This window comes from Corythoichthys intestinalis, chromosome 22 (assembly GCF_030265065.1).
Source record: "Corythoichthys intestinalis isolate RoL2023-P3 chromosome 22, ASM3026506v1, whole genome shotgun sequence".
In the NCBI taxonomy this organism is placed as follows: Eukaryota; Metazoa; Chordata; class Actinopteri; order Syngnathiformes; family Syngnathidae; genus Corythoichthys; species Corythoichthys intestinalis.
Genome location: NC_080416.1, coordinates 33989173 through 34005339, shown reverse-complemented (window position 1 = coordinate 34005339; position 16167 = coordinate 33989173). Strand labels below are relative to the sequence as shown.

At 39.6% G+C, this 16167-nt stretch overlaps 1 long non-coding RNA gene across 1 annotated transcript; it reads left to right on the top strand.

Moving 5' to 3' along the window:
• The first annotated feature begins 11951 nt into the window (after positions 1–11951).
• LOC130910194 (uncharacterized) lies at positions 11952–13009 on the top strand. Its single transcript, XR_009061831.1, has 2 exons — positions 11952–12204; positions 12503–13009. It is a non-coding gene; the product is annotated as an uncharacterized LOC130910194 (long non-coding RNA).
• Positions 13010–16167: the final 3158 nt, after the last annotated feature.

Sequence of the window (16167 nt, the reverse complement as noted above, 5' to 3'; positions counted from 1 at the left end):
TTGAAAATGTCATTTTTAGCTTCAAATCATTAATCGATGTGTAATATTTAGTTTAAAAAAAAAACAACTCAAAAAAATTATTCACTTGGATATTTTAAACATTTAAACTAATTACGTCACAATGAAAAAAATTGTGTCTGTAAAAAAGTCACGGATATCTACCTCATAATTATCGCTGAATTGTATTTTTTTGTTACTCTCACATTGCTCCCCCTTATTTGAAATGATAAATAATTGATCCAAACAAAGTAAAATTGAAAAAAAAAAAGGTTAAGATAGTCAGATATGAAAAAGAAAATCTCAACCACTCCTTGATGTCTGCGATTTCTGCATCACGTACCTTGTTATATTACCATGTTTCACCCGTAAAATTCCCCAAAAATCCGGCCATTCACAGCTGTGTCTTGACACTCACTGATACGTGCTACATTGAGTTTTTGGATCGAAAAGAGGTAAGTAAGCAATAATATCTCGTTAATATTTATCTTTAATTCTGCTCTCTCATGCTCTCACCTCCAGTTAGAGTTTTGCTGTTTAATTTTTTTCTCTCTCTAAAATGCTCTCCTGTTCAAAAATGTTCTTTCCCCAGAAAATTGATATTTTAATTTTGATATTTTAATCTTTCCAATGATGACGCAATTTTGAAATTTGGCCAAATTGGGGGTCTCAGAGCGGAACTTCACGTCACCTGAGTGTTTTCCGCCATATATATATTGCAAATTGCAATACTGTAGGCCTATACTTAAACCTCTGGATTATATGCTCAGTTATTCAGTGCCATTGAAAGCATAGGCGAAAGGGAAAGTGTAGAATTTTTGACATTAGGCTTAATATTCGAGTTAGCGGGGTGTTAATTAGTCGGTGGAGTTTTCAACAAATTCCATGCAGTTTGTCAGTTATTTGTTAGTTTCAGGGCTCTGGACTGGCTAAGCTAGTGTGAGACAATGGTGCTTGCTTAGCATGCCAATAAAAAAAGCGATATTCAGATCTAACATAGTGATAAACAGATCTAACATAGTGAAAGCGGTGGGGGAAAATTCAGTCTGTTCAACATTCAACAAATGTTGCTGTTCATACTACTGTTGACATGCAGTGACAAGTTTTAATAACTTTATCCTGAAAACATAGACAACACTATTGATTGCATGCATCTTCAGTGGTGCATATGTTGTTTTTTTATTGGTATGCTTAGCAGGCACCTTTGACTCACGCTAGCATAGCCACGCCAGACCCATGAAACTAACAAACAACAAACAAACTGCACGGAATTTGTTTAAATAAACTCCAATGACTAATTAAACCCCCGCCAACGTGAAGATTCAGCCTTATGTCCCCTTCAAATTTATTCTTAGAAAAGTCAATTACGTGCAATGAAATTTTTCGGCCACCAGGGGACACTACCCACCTTCAATCTCGCCCTGTGATTGATTGAAAGAAGTTAAATCCATTTAAACTAGGAGGGCTAGCATCCAGTGATGGTGCTTCACTGCTGTTGACAGCGATAGACAATTTGACTCCCAATCAAAATGGATCGTACGTCTCTCTCTCGCAGCCAATGAAAATACAGTGGTACCGCTTCAAAATGTCTACATACAGAATTTTCAGGTCAAGACACGCCTCAGCGGGAAAATATATCGGTATATGAAAGGCAAAAATCCAGTATGGCTGGTACTCGCAGCTCCCAGTGTTTATGCAATACTGACAACCTGTGCAACCAGCATTCCTGGGATCCAATTGGTTAGGAGTGACCTCTACTGTATGCGTATGTGTGTATCCCAGCGTACTCTTCATTTGCCCCTCGTTTTCCGACAGCTTTACATGAGTGTATTAACTTTTATTCTTTACCTTATTCTTTGTTTTTTACATTATGCACAACTCTCGTTTTATGTTTATTGTGCAATAATCTAATTGTATATAGCGGAAAACACTCAGGTGCCTTGAAGTTACGTTCTGAGACCCCAAATTTGTCCAAATTTTAAAATTGTCCGATATGCACATGTGATACATCACTGGAAAGCATAAAATCTCAATTTCTGGGGGAAGAAAAATTTGGAACAGGAGGGCATTTTTAAAATAAAAAATAAAAAAACAGTGGAACCCAATCAGGAGGTGAGAGCATGAAAGAGCAGAATTACAGACGTCATGACTTTAACGAGATATTATCACGTACAGTGGGGAGAACAAGTATTTGATACGCTGCCAGTTTGTACAACGTACTGTACTTACGTTGTTTCAATTCAAAAACTCCATGTAGCATGTATTACTGAGTGTCAAGACACAGCTGTGAATGGCCACAACTGGATTTTTGGGGGATTTTATGGGTCAAACATGGTAATATAAGAAGGGTCGAGATGCAGATATCGCAGACATCAAGGAGTGTTCGAGATGTTCTTTTCCATATATTTACCCTTTTAAACTAGTTTTTTTCCAATTTTTCTTTGTTTGGATCGATTATCATCCAACATATCAGATAAAATGTGACAGTAACAAAAAAATACAATTAAGCAATAGTTATGAGGCAGATATCCGTGACTCTTTTACAGACACCATTTTTTTTTTCATTTTGACGTAATCTGCGTAATATGCGAGTGAATAATTTTTTTAAAGCCGTTTTATTTTTAAATGAAATATTAGACATCGATTAAATATTCTAAGCTAAAAATGAAAGACATTTTAATAATAAATATAATTAATTACCTTTGTTTTACGGCTGGGTTGAAACAAAGGCGGTTTGCGCGACATCTATAAACGGGGGTTTCCAGGGTAAAACGGACAAATTAAAAAGAGTTCAGGGGCTTAATGCGCCATGAATCTGCTATGGCAGCATATTAATGTATTGTTCTATCAAACACAACAATTGTTTTGGCTCCTTTGGTTTCCTTTAAAGAGGAGTGCAAGAGCAGAGACTGCTTTTTCAGTGTTGTCTGTGTTTTCCGCCAAATGCATTTGTTACATGTGTTGCATTTTCATGCATCATAAAAGATTTATGTCTGAATTTTGTAGATCTTGGAACGGTTGATTGCATTTACATGGAAAATGCGTCACTACTTACAGAATTTTCAAGTTAAGAAACTACTTTCATAAATAGCGGTACCACTGTAATGATATTTTAAAAACTTGCTTCCTAACGGGTTTGTTCACCACAATTGCCTTCCACAATCACAAATGGGCAAAGTGTCAAATCTCATCATTCTAGCGAATGCGAAAGAAAATCTGAGAAAACCGTTGAAGAACTCACCAGAATCAATGCAAGTAGAAACTCCGCTGTGATGCTGACTGTGGCCACTCCAAAGTTTTATATCGCTTCTCATCCGCATGGTTATGGTTAATAAAGAGGCTGACTTGGACCCACGTCCCACCCTCTTACAGGCGAGGTAGTAATTATGAGACTGCCACTCCCTTAGCTTTTGAACACAAGTGATTGTCTGACAGTACTCGGTGCGTAATCAAGAGCTGAATGTTGCCTGGCCAGATTTTAATTTAGCAGTGATAATGAGCTAATTAAGCTACTAACGTCATTCTAACCATCTTTGCGACACAATTCACACCAAAACACAAGTTGTTGACGTGACACAGGCGTGGCTCTCGAATGGATGAATAGCGAGCCAAAAATTAACAACTTTGATATTAAATCTGGAAATAGACACATGTCGTATATCGCCGCAACTTCCCCGTTTTCAATCGGACATCGAGCTTCGTCAACGGCGGGCGATGAGTAAATTGTGCAGAAGGTGTGAACTTTTGGGTGTCGAGATTGAGTATATCTGGTGAGCGGCCAGCTCATTTGGGCTCAAGATTTCGTTACACTTGTTGGTTGACGAATAAAGAAACTCTCATCTGGCTAGAGGCTCGCAGGGCACAAATAAACAGCAGGGTTGTCCAAAGTTTTTTCTACGGAAAAAACAAAGATGCATTCTTGTAAAGCTTCCACTTTTTTTTTTCTTTTTTTTTTAACATTCAATATACAACAACAATATACAGCATATCGTCATGTCGTACAGCGCTGATATTTATATTTATTTATATTTAAATGGCGAAAAACAGACAAGACCGAAAAAGCAGTTTCTGCTCTCACACTCCTCTTTAAAAGAAACTGCAGTATTTGAAGCCAAAAGAAATGTTGTGTTTGATAGAACAATATGTTTATATACTGCCATATTAGATACATGGGGCATTAAGCCCCCGAACTATTATTATTATTATTTTTTTAAACCTGTCCTGTTCAGCTGTTTGACACAGAGAATGGAAGTCTAAGTGCCAGGGTTGTCTGCACAGTTTTAATGTTTCACATTAAGAGTCTGATATACTCCCATTGTGATCATTCAAAATACCTTTTTATTATGACAAAGCAGCAAACAGGAAGGGATTATGGGGGGACAGAAGAAAAGCAACACAAGAGAAGAAAGAAAAGAAACACATACACAAACAGCAACAAGAAATACATAGAACATCTAGACCAGACATGTCCAAAGTCCGGCCCGGGGGCCAAATGCGGCCCGTGGTCAAATTTCATCCGGCCCCCAGCCTCTGTCATAAAATCATTAACATCTGGCCTGCACACAGACTTAATATATTGGTCAGCAGTACTGCTACCAGCATATGAGGTAGCTTACACACTAAATGGTGCTCCTCATTTACCCACTAAAAGGCAGCAGCACTCTAAGCAGCATTCCCCCGTGTGACCCTTTAGTCCCAATTTTCTAAAATGGCAACAGTCAAAAAAAAGAAACCTGACTGCGACGGCTGACGCTTCAAGGATAGGTGGAAATTGGACCACTCCTTCACTAAAATACGCAACTACTGTGTCTGCCTCATTTGCAAAGAGACGTTCACTGTTTTTAAAGAGTTCAACGTGAGGCGATACTACCAAACAAGACACGCTGACATGTACGACAAGATTTCAGGGAAGATACGTAGCAAGAAATTGAAGCAACTTGAAGCTAGTTTGATTTTACAGCAGCAGTATTTCGCAAGAGGCCAAGAGTTGAAAGAGAACGCCACAAAAGCTAGTTGCGAGATTGTTGAAATTATTAATTTTTAAAGAAATTAGTGCTGCAGCTATCGATGATTTTAGTAGTTGATTAATCAATGAACTAGTTAGTTCGAACAATTGAGTAATCGGATAAGCAACATGAAAAATTAAAATACCTGAGTTGAGCCTCAAAAGGTATAAAAAATAAATAAGGATCAACAAAAGAAAAATGGCTAACTTATATAGCAAATGTCTGCTAGCTTAAATGTTATAAAACGCTAACGCTTTTTTTGTTACAATGCTCTTGACAAATGGTTCAGACAAATATTCCCACAAAAAAAAAAAAAACTGCTAAATATAGCAATAAACTAAATAATTACGAATGCATTAAAAAAACATTAGCTCAAACAAAAACTTATGTTGGTCTTAACATGGAGCAGCAGGATTCAGCCATTTGAAATGAGGCAGACTAGAGGGCAGTGTATCGCTTTAATTAAACGAATACTCGAAGCAGCAAAATTTAATTCAAATCTTTTTTTCTTTAATCGAATACTTGAGTTAATTGATTAATCGTTTCAGCACTAAAAAATTAATAAAACAAAAGTGACACACAGAATGGCTTGCTAAAATTTGCTTAAATATATTGTTCTACGTAAAGTCAGCCAAGGTCGGCCCCCTACATTTTTACCACACCAAATCTGGCCCCCTTTGCAAAAAGTTTAGACACCCCTGATCGAGACTAATTATTAATATGCTGGTGCCATCGTCAGCGAGATGTATTTCCGGTTTACACCATGTGGGGGCCTATTGGCCAGTGAAAGAGGGGGACAGGGGTGGGGGTGTCTATAAGCTAAGTGATTGAAAGAGGTAGAGTGTACACAAATCAGTTCTGTGATCTAGAACCCAGTAATCACGTGAATCTCTTATGAATGTAAGCCCGTTGGCTACGTCGCCCCATCGCCAATCCCGGCACCAGGACCCCCATCCCGAGCATGCCCTACCGCATCCAGCAGCACGCGAGCCCCACCTGACGCGCGACAGCCACACAGACGGGTGGAGACGCCGCGCGGGAGCCAACCCAGGGCCACGGCCCCTACCCAGCCAGCCCGGGGAGGGAGGGAGGTAGGGTGGGCGGGGGGTCGGGGGGGTCAAGCGCAGCCCATCCCTCCTCCCGCTGCCCTGCTATGTTTTTATATCTTTTCCCTGATATGTTAGATGATAAATAATCGATCCATACAAAGAAAAATGGGAAAAAAACGTTTAAAAGGGTAACTATATGAAAAATGAAATCTCAATCACTCCTTGTTGTCTGCGATTTCTGCATCGTGACTCTTGTTATATCACTATGTTTCACCCATAAAATCCAACAAAAATCTGGCTGTGGCCATTCACGGCTGTGTCTTGACACTCAGTGATACATGCTACCGGGGCTGGATGTATGGGGTGGCCGAGGTGGGCACGGCCCACCCAGACGTGAGTCGTGCCATCCCAATCAGTATGTCAGGAATATCTATTGTAGCGTCGCACTGGATATAGAGAACGTACGGAGAGTTGGTCTCACCTACTTTTTTATTGCAGGATTAACAGTTACTGCGCAACCACGCCGAACAAGCAATCATCAAAACAAGCCGTTTTTCCAACCTTGTTTGTTATCCGCGCGCCTCTCTCTCTCCTCCAGACACATTCTCGCAGTCGGACATCCGGACATTAATGACATCACCAGCCACAACAAAGCGTCGCCATATTGAAATGGGGGCAAAACACGAGACACAAGCAGTTGCTATGTCGTGCATTGTAGTACAAACGCGTTGAACTTTTGTCTTATTTGCGGTCTTTTTTTCCGTCGGAATGACTAAAAGTTGCAGTGTTGCGGTTTGTAACAGAAGGAAGAGTTCGGACCCGCATTTGAAGTTCTTCATTCTTCCTCGTGAGAAGAAAAGGACAAGCAAATGGCTGAAATCAAATCAATCAAGGAGAGGTAAAAAAAGACGCTTCCGTGGGCCACACTCCCCAGTGCGAACCTAAATCCAGGCACATTCACGTTTGCAGTAGACATTTTATTACTAGTGAGTAAACTTTAATCGATTTTTTTTGTTGCCCCAATCAGCTGGTAGGATTCAATAGACTAGGCAGTGGTTATTATTACCGTAACCGACAACTCGCAAAGCGTTATTTTTCTTTTGCCGTAAACTGCTCTGATCGGTCAATCGATATATTATTGGCCTGGTGGGAATTGGTTATTTTGCAGTGACGTGTTCATGGCTAAATAATGTTTGGAGGTGAATGACCGGTTATGGCAGAAATAATCACTCCATATATAATTCCAGTTTTCTTAGTTCCACACAGTACAAATTCCACGTAATTGATAAAGGTCAACTTACTGGGTGACTTTATGAGGTAGTTGTAGATGTTTCCGAACTCCACTGCAGGCAATTCCTTTGGATTGTTTATCCAGCTATCAGCTGCAACTTGGCATGGGCAGATTTGCAGGCCAATACACACTAATTTTAAGTTGTATCGCCTCCTGGCGTCTGTCGGCAGTGACTCGTGATAATAGTGAGCCATGTTTAAGACGTTTTTATGGAAAAAGACGTAAAACACAGCTGAAATATATGAATTTCAGACAACGGTTGTCCACGGATGTTGACCTGTGTGTGCCCCCATGTCAAAATGGCGACACGTTGCTATGCGAAAGTAAGTAGATAGATGACAAAAAAATTAAAAAAACACAAAACAAATAAACCCCCCAAAAATTAATGCAGCCTCAGCGGGACGCAAGCCTTTGTCCTACTTGCGCCGGTCCCAAGCCCGGAGAAATGCAGAGGGTAAAAAAAATCCTGCATTGGGGGTGCTCCCTCAAGATTTCTTAGTGCCCACTCTGTTGGGTAAACATAGATCTGGGCCTGCATGCTACATGGACTTTTTGGATCGAAACAAGGTAGGTACACTATAATATTTCGTTAAAATCACGGCGTCTTTAATTCTGCTCTCGCGTGCTCTCGCCTCCAGTTAGGGTTAGGGTTGTTTATTTATTTATTTATTTTTAAATGTCCTCCTGCTCAAAATTTTTCTTCCCCCCAGAAAATTGAGATTCTTTCTAATGATGTATCACACATGCATATCAGACAATTTTGAAATTTGGCCAAATTGGGGGTCTCAGAGCGGAACTTCAAGTCACCTGAGTGTTTTCCACCAAATACAGTGTGGCAAATAAGTATTTAGTCAACCACTAATTGTGCAAGTTCTCCCACTTAAAAATGTTAGAAATATTACTTAAAGTGATCCTCTAGTTTTAAGACAAGTAGATCTTAAAAGATACATCTTAGTATGAGTTATAATAATTTGACACTAAATCCCTCTTAATGTTTTCGTTTTAATAAAATTTGTAAAATTATTTTAACTGATTGTTCGCCATGGTTGTTGACGTCGCAGTGCTGTGACGTCACAAGTCCCGCTGCCGGACTTCAGCGTTTCATTCATTAGCTATCCCAACATGTCGTCGGTTCGTCCCTTCCAATTTGAACCAGAGCGGAAAAGTGAAGAGCAGGACAGCACTGTCGGTCGTTCACAAGACGAGCAGCAAAGGTGAAATGCAGAGCAAGAAATACTTGATGAGGCAAGAGTTGGGCTAAACTTCTGGTGTGCTTGAGGCAAGTGCATCTCGATGACAACGGAGCGAGAGAGCGTATGCTGTCGAGAACTCAGGTTTTTGTCAGCAGATCTTCAAGGTGAGTTATTGTGTCATCAAACTCATTCCAATGTAATTATGTTGATTGTTAGCATCCAGAGCTGTCGTGTGCTTTACATACAGTACAACTTATTCCAATATAATTGTGTAGATTGTTAGCATCCAGAGCTGTCGTATGCTTTACATACAGCACAGGCCAAAACACCTTGGCATTCGTGCCTTTTTATTTTCATGACCATTGACATTATAAACTCTCACTGAAGGCAATAAAACTATTAATGTGTGGCGAGCTAGGGAAGGAGGCGGAGTATCAAACCACGGAGCTAATCCGCGTTGTTTTATTGACATTTTGGCTGCAAGAAATAGCAATGTCTGTCTGGCATGCGACCCGCGGAAGGTAACGTTATTTCCAGCTGTTCCCTTCACAAAGTACCCCCCCCCCCAAAACCACACAACGTGCCAACATAATTTCCGCCGGTGAATTCTGTTATAACTTGCTACAAATGCACACATGTGAATTGTGTACTTAGAGAAAAGGTGAAATAACTACAAACGTGTAATATTCTAGTATCTTCAAAGTACCCACCCTTTTCTCTGATTACTGTTTGGCACTCTTGCCATTCTCGCGATGAGCTTTCAGAGGGAGTCCCCTAAAATGGATTTTGACTTCACATGTATGCCATTCCGGCGTTGATGAGAATTTATTGCTTTATCAATGGGGTTGGGACATTTGTGTTGCATTGAATGAATTGCATTGGACGTGCTTTGATCAGTTTGAGTGGCGGCATCACTCATATTAGGTGAATACTGAACACACACACTTAATGCCTGATGAACTGACAGTAGAGGTGAATTATTAGCTTCCTCTGTGACTAGCGGTACGCCCGAAGGTTCGCCTCCCGCTGTAGCGACAGAAGCGGCCTGGGTGCTTAAGAGGGCGGCCAGAGTGTCTCGTCTGTCTCGCTTCATTGCGCGCATTTCACTCGATATCCGAGCAGGCTGAGGCTTCTTGCGCTGGGAAATAGCTGGAACAGCATTTGGTTTTAGTCTGCGCTTATATCTAGCCGCTCCGGTGAGATCTTTCATTAGTTGTCGTCGACTAAAATCCTCAAACGCGGTAGGAGAAAAATGGCGAGAACAAAGCCTTGGTTGTTTGGGAAGATTTGCTTGTCTACAGGCATTTTCCCAAACCTTTCTCCTCTTCTTGTCAACAGAAAATTTGTGGAGACTCACATCACTCTCCTTGTTTCCATTTGACTCGAAATTGCATCCATAAGCAGCACATCGTGGCATTTTACTTCGCGAGTTAAGCCAGCAATACACAATTGTTGTACACACGCTACACGATTGGAAAAATATCATCTACGTCATCAGTCCGCGCCCGCAGAACATGGCGCCAACTATCGGTCAAAATATGCACTAAATATTATAAAATATTGATTTAACATTTTATGTGTTTCTAACAACATATTTTAATACAAGAGAACAATTGTGGTTTGTTAGAGCCTACATGTCTTTAAAATCGAGGATCACTTTAATAAAAAGTAATTGTCAACATGGGTAAACCCCAACCATGAGAGACAAAATGTGGAAAAAAAAAACAGAAAATCACTGTTTGATTTTTAAAGAATTTATTTGCAAATCATGGTGGAAAATAAGTATTTGGTCAATACCGAAAGTACATCTCAATAGTTTGTTAAGTACCCTTTGTTGGCAATACCGGAGGCCAAACGTTTTCTGTAACTCTTCACAAGCTTTTCACACACGGTTGCTGGTATTTTGGCCCATTCCTCCATGCCGATCTCCTCTAGAGCAGTGATGTTTTGGGGCTATCGTTTGTAGAGGGGTGCATCGGCACTGCCCTCACGATTCGATTCGATTATGATTCGGAGGGCCACGATTCGATTCGATTCAGAGGGTCACAATTCGATTCGGTTTGATTCGGCAATGCATCGCGACGCAAAGCATATTTTTTGTGAATCATGAGGCAACACAAGCGGTCAGACATTAAACAATTGCCAATGTGCACTTTGAGATTTGTTTTCCAAATGTAAAGTGCGTTATAAACAGGGGTGCACATAAGTGGTCCTCATGCGCGCATGCGTACTGGACGTATACAAACGCGCTGGCCCCCAACGGCTTCCATACACTTTTGCGTACCGATGGCTGACCACTGTATTTGCGGCGGACACGAGATAATCACTTCTCAAAATGTCGGAGGCAGGCCCCACTGAGTAATTATTTCCGTGTTCCCCCACCCCCGTCAAAGGACAGACAGATGACAGAGACGTCACCGGAGTTACCGAAAAAAGGACTTTTGCTGAAAAGTGGCTGCAGGAGGTACCATAGCTAGAAGCAAATGATGCTCGCACGGATATGTGGTACAAAATTTGCCGTGAGAATCGCTGATAAGAGCAGCGCATTTTATGTAGGGTCCAAGAATTTCAGCCATCCAAACTTTGGAATGCACGAAAAAAACAGACCATGTGGCAATTAAGCAAACTATCGATGTCAGGCAGCACCCCACTCGCCCTATGGACAAGTGGCGGAATAAAGTTAATGAAGAGCAGCGCCATGCACTGACAAACGTGTTTTTGCTCGCATTTCACAAAGCTAAACATGCACGTTCAATGAGCTCTTATGAGGAGGAGGACATCCCACTTTTACAAAGGCTTGGAGTTAATGTGGGAGCCGCATAATGCCCTTTATTTTGAACTAGTACTGCTTTTATGAAATAAAATAATTTCTTTACATTTCACTTCAAAGTAATGGCAATTTTGTTGTGCCAGTTGATGTTAATCAGGCATTAATTGTTAATATAATTAATAAAAGGTATTTGGCTCTAACTAAAGCTTGTCATAATTTTATCGCATCAGGCGGGTCGGCTCTCAAGCTCAATGAGGACCAAGTCACATCTCTAGGTCCTCCTCTGAGAACCTGGGCAAAAAAAATATGTGCACCCCGGGTTATAAATAAAATGCATTATTATTATTATTATTATTAACTTTTTATTGGCTCTTGTGTCACTCCTGGTTGAAGTCAAATGAAAACAGTATACTTTCAGATGTATATATTAAAAAAAAAAAAAAAAAAAAAAAAAAAACAGATCACAGCATTTAAAGAGGAACTGAAGACCTTTCCGGATTTTGGTGTAATTTTATGAATATAAACTTGGGACAAGTTCGTCAAAACAACCATGACATTATCAACACGTAATTGTAAGGATAATTTGCGTTTTTTTATTTTTTTTGCACTCCGTTAATGGTCCCTTCGCAAAACCGGAAGTGTGACGTAGGCAACAGAAGACTACCCACAGCTAACATAGCAGCAACAACGATGTCAGTGATATTTCCACCAAAGGTAACCATTCAGGATCGCTCTTTCGTGACGCTACCGATGGCAAAGGCTCCCAGGAAAGATGAACTACAATTAATCCCTACATGTTTGAACCTGAGGCGTCAGATGACAGCGATTTACTTGACACAGCAGATGGCGTCATGACGCCAATTGACAGCTCGACACTTCACGAACGGGAGAGTGAGTGGTAAGTCCAGCATCGTGATTTTTTTATTAGAATGCGATTACATGGTTGTATATTTTTCCATGCTCTACACATAGCTAAAACTGGATATTAGGTAATGGGACAGCTCCTACCGATCTAAATATGATCAAGCTAGCCCAAATGTGGCTAAATGAATGCTCTACACATAGCTAAAACTGGATTTTAGGTAATGGGACAGCTCCTACCAATCTAAATATGATAATGCTAGCCCAAATGTGGCTAAATGAATGATATGTTATTGATATTTCAAAATAAATGACAAAACCATTTTATTTTCCAGGTGTTGCTGTAAACCGTCAAGTAATTACCCTTCCAAGAGTATGCCTGTGTCATCAGGAGATCCCAGACGTGAGAGCCAAACTTGCGGAGGCTGAAGCACTGACAGGGGCATGAATTTCATTAAAAAAATAAAACCATAAATTGTTAACAACATTGACACATTTTGTTGACTGTTTAATGTATTCTATTGGTATATAATATATTGTAATTATATTACATTCTGAAAAAATATTCAATAGCCCGCAATAATAAATGATACCAGGTTTATGTTGAATCAGCATGAGCTTTCGTTGTCAGATTGTGACACAACATGTTATACCAAGCACACAACGGCACACATCAAAGAGCATAATTTTAGTAAGCAACACAAAGTTAGGATAGCAACGGACTAGCGCAACATTGAAAAATGATAATGGCAGTGGGAAATATGTATTTACTCTTTTCTGTAGCATGAAGTGTTCTCTATACAAAGACAATGCATTTTCATTAAAATATGAAGGTAACTTGATTTTTCTTTTAAAAAATGTGTACTGTATATATGACTAGTTTATGATTTCATGTCATCAAAATTTGCTACATTTATTTCTCCTAAATCATCGTCATCTGATGTCGCAGACGGAAGAAATTCAGCATCTGGCAGGCCTCATAGGATCTCTTCAGTCGTCATCGCTGGACACCGCATCACTTCTGTCATCATATGACTCGACCCACTCTCTCTTGATTTTGGGAAACTGGGTGGCAACTGACTTGCAACGCTTTTTTCATCGTGTTGAGGGTTTCCGCCACTTAATTTTTTATGTTTGGCTTCCTGGAGGGGAAAAAAAAATCACAGCAGCATGAAAATATTGGATGAATCCTAATTTTAATTTAATAATAATTTCTTGGTGATCAAATAATAATGCCCCAGTCATAGCAGCATCTATTTGATGCTATTGTTCCCTCTTCAAATAGGCAGACCTTGATGTTGAAATATAAAAAAACAACGAGCCAAGGACCTATTTGGTGCTGGGGACATTTGAATTTACATAACACCTATTGATATAGTAATAAAATCACATGAGTAGACGACATGTCAGCCAACCTATCTACTTATGACAGGCCAACAGCAAAAAAAAAAAAAAAATGTCGCACTTCAACAAACTGGCAGTAGGAGTCCCCATCGTTTATAAAAAAAAAAAAAAAGCCATTAATGTTCTACTTACGTCTTTGGAAAACCAAGGTTGCATTGCTGTAGGTTTTCAAAGCTGTCGTGGCTGAAATGATGAAAACAATGAGCCGATTGGGGACCTGTATGCATGCTAACAAAAACGGTCCAAACCTTTGCAGGAGCAATTTTTTTTTGGACCACTCCTAGAGTCTCGAGTCTTCCTGTGAGTAATTCATCTCGCTACACATCGAGATGGCATGACGAATCCCGCGAGTAAAACCCAGAAAATGTTTGCAATATATAGCGAGGATAGCGTGGTGCTCTATTTCCGTGTTCAGAGTGGTGGCGAGGCTTCCTGGAAGTTACGTCACGAGGTAGGGGTCGGCAGGACGGCGCGTCCCTCGTTGTTATGGTGTTGCTATGGCCATAACTCAAAAACTACGCGGTCAATTATTATTATTTTTTTTTTTATGTGACTTTTTGAGAGAGCGAATGACGCATTGAATACAATTCAACTGAGTAAAACACTTAAGAGCGAAATCTGAAAACCTCTTCAGTTCCCCTTTAATTTGTGCTTTGAATGAGACCAGGGCTTTTTTTTTTTTTTTTTTTTTACACTCAGTAGCACTCCCTTTTTCTCCGCTTCAGCCATTGTTATGTTTTGTCCTATCTCTCTGCTCTCTCGATTGCAACTGCGCATGTCTGTGACATTACTCCGGTGAAGAGGCGGATTTGGGTTCCTCGTCCTCCCTGCATTGCTTTGAATGTAAAGTAGCTTCCTCTACAGGTAAACATGTTAATAATAATACAAATGGGGAAACCAAATCCGTTGCATCACCGGAATTGCGCAGGGAAGATTTTTGAACGTACTTATATTAGAGCCTAGTTCGGGCCTAAAAAATCCTCGTATTATTATTATTATAATAATATATAATAGGGCTGTCAAAATTATCGCGTTAACAGGCGTTAATTAATTTTTTAAATTAATCACGTTAAAATATTTGACGCAATTAACGCAGATGTCCCGCTCAGACAGATTTAAATGACTGTTCAGTGAAAAGCTCACTTGTTGTTATGGAGTTTTGCCTCACTCTGCTGGCGCTTGGGTGAATGACTATCTCGCATATTGCATCAAACAGTTTATACAATGAGGCCGTTTATGGGCATTAAGAGTGAAGAGAATGCCACCGGCCGCTTGGGGGCAGCGCCGTTCCATACTCATTTTATTTCTTCAAAACGTGGGAGAATTAGTAGTTGTGAGACGTTTATGCTGTATTCACAATGCAACGCAAATTGCTATTTGTGATCCACACATATTTCGGTAAGTTTTCTTTCTTTTAGTGGCAATTATGTGTCTCTTGTTGTATTTTGGGTAGGATATGTACAGATATATTTAATACAGTAAAGGTGAGTGGACACAGGCGTTCTTTGGACCGCGCCGTTTATTGGCAACTCCTTCACAACAAACATACAGTGGGGAGAACAAGTATTTGATACACTGCCAATGGGAAAACCCATTGGCAGTGTATCAAATACTTGCTCTCCCCAATGTAAGTATCGTTTAGTGAAAGCACAACAAAAATAATATTCCTATCTCTCCCAAAAAAAAAAAAACAAAAAAAAAATTCACAAAAAGAAAAGCACTTCAGTCTATAGTAATGAGGCCCTATTCTTAAACAGCAATGCAAAATGAACTGGCATTCCATATCAAAATAGCTATGCAAAATACACGTAAAACTTTGGTCACTATTTTTATTATTGTTATTTTTATTCTTCTTCTTCTTATATTAACTCTACTTTTGATTGAAAATTTTACAAATTTTATTAAAACGAAAAAATGAAGAGGGGTTTTAAAATAAAATTACTATAACTTGTAACTATAACATTTATCGTTTAAGAACTACAAGTCTTTCTATTCGTGGATCACTTTAACAGAAAGAATGTTAATGCCATTTGTGAATTTATTGTTACAATAAACAAATACAGTACTTATGTACAGTATGTTGTATGTATATATCCGTCGTGTGCCTTATCTTTCCATTCCAACAATAATTTACATAAAAATATGTCATATTTTAGAGATGGTTTGAATTGCGATTAATTGCGATTAATTGCGATTAATTACGATTAATTAATTTTTAAGCTGTAATTAACTCGATTAAAAATTTTAATCGTTTGACAGCCCTAATATATAATAATAATAATTATTATTATTATTCTCGTATTAAAGCACGACCCGGCCCGAGCAATTAACTTCCCTTGCAGGCCCGAGCCCGAAAAAACCCGAAATTTCATTTTTTATTTGTATGCCTGAGTCCGAAACCCCCCCAAAATTTTACGTTTTATTTGTAGGCCTACGCCCGGATACACCCCCGCCCCCTGAAAATGTACGTTTTATTTGTAGGCCCGAGCCCGTTTAATTTGTCAGGACTCAGGTGGATGGGGAAATATGGGGATGCGATGCGTGGTTGCGTTTTTTGTTACGATGCCATATGCATAATGATAACAAATTAAAGCAC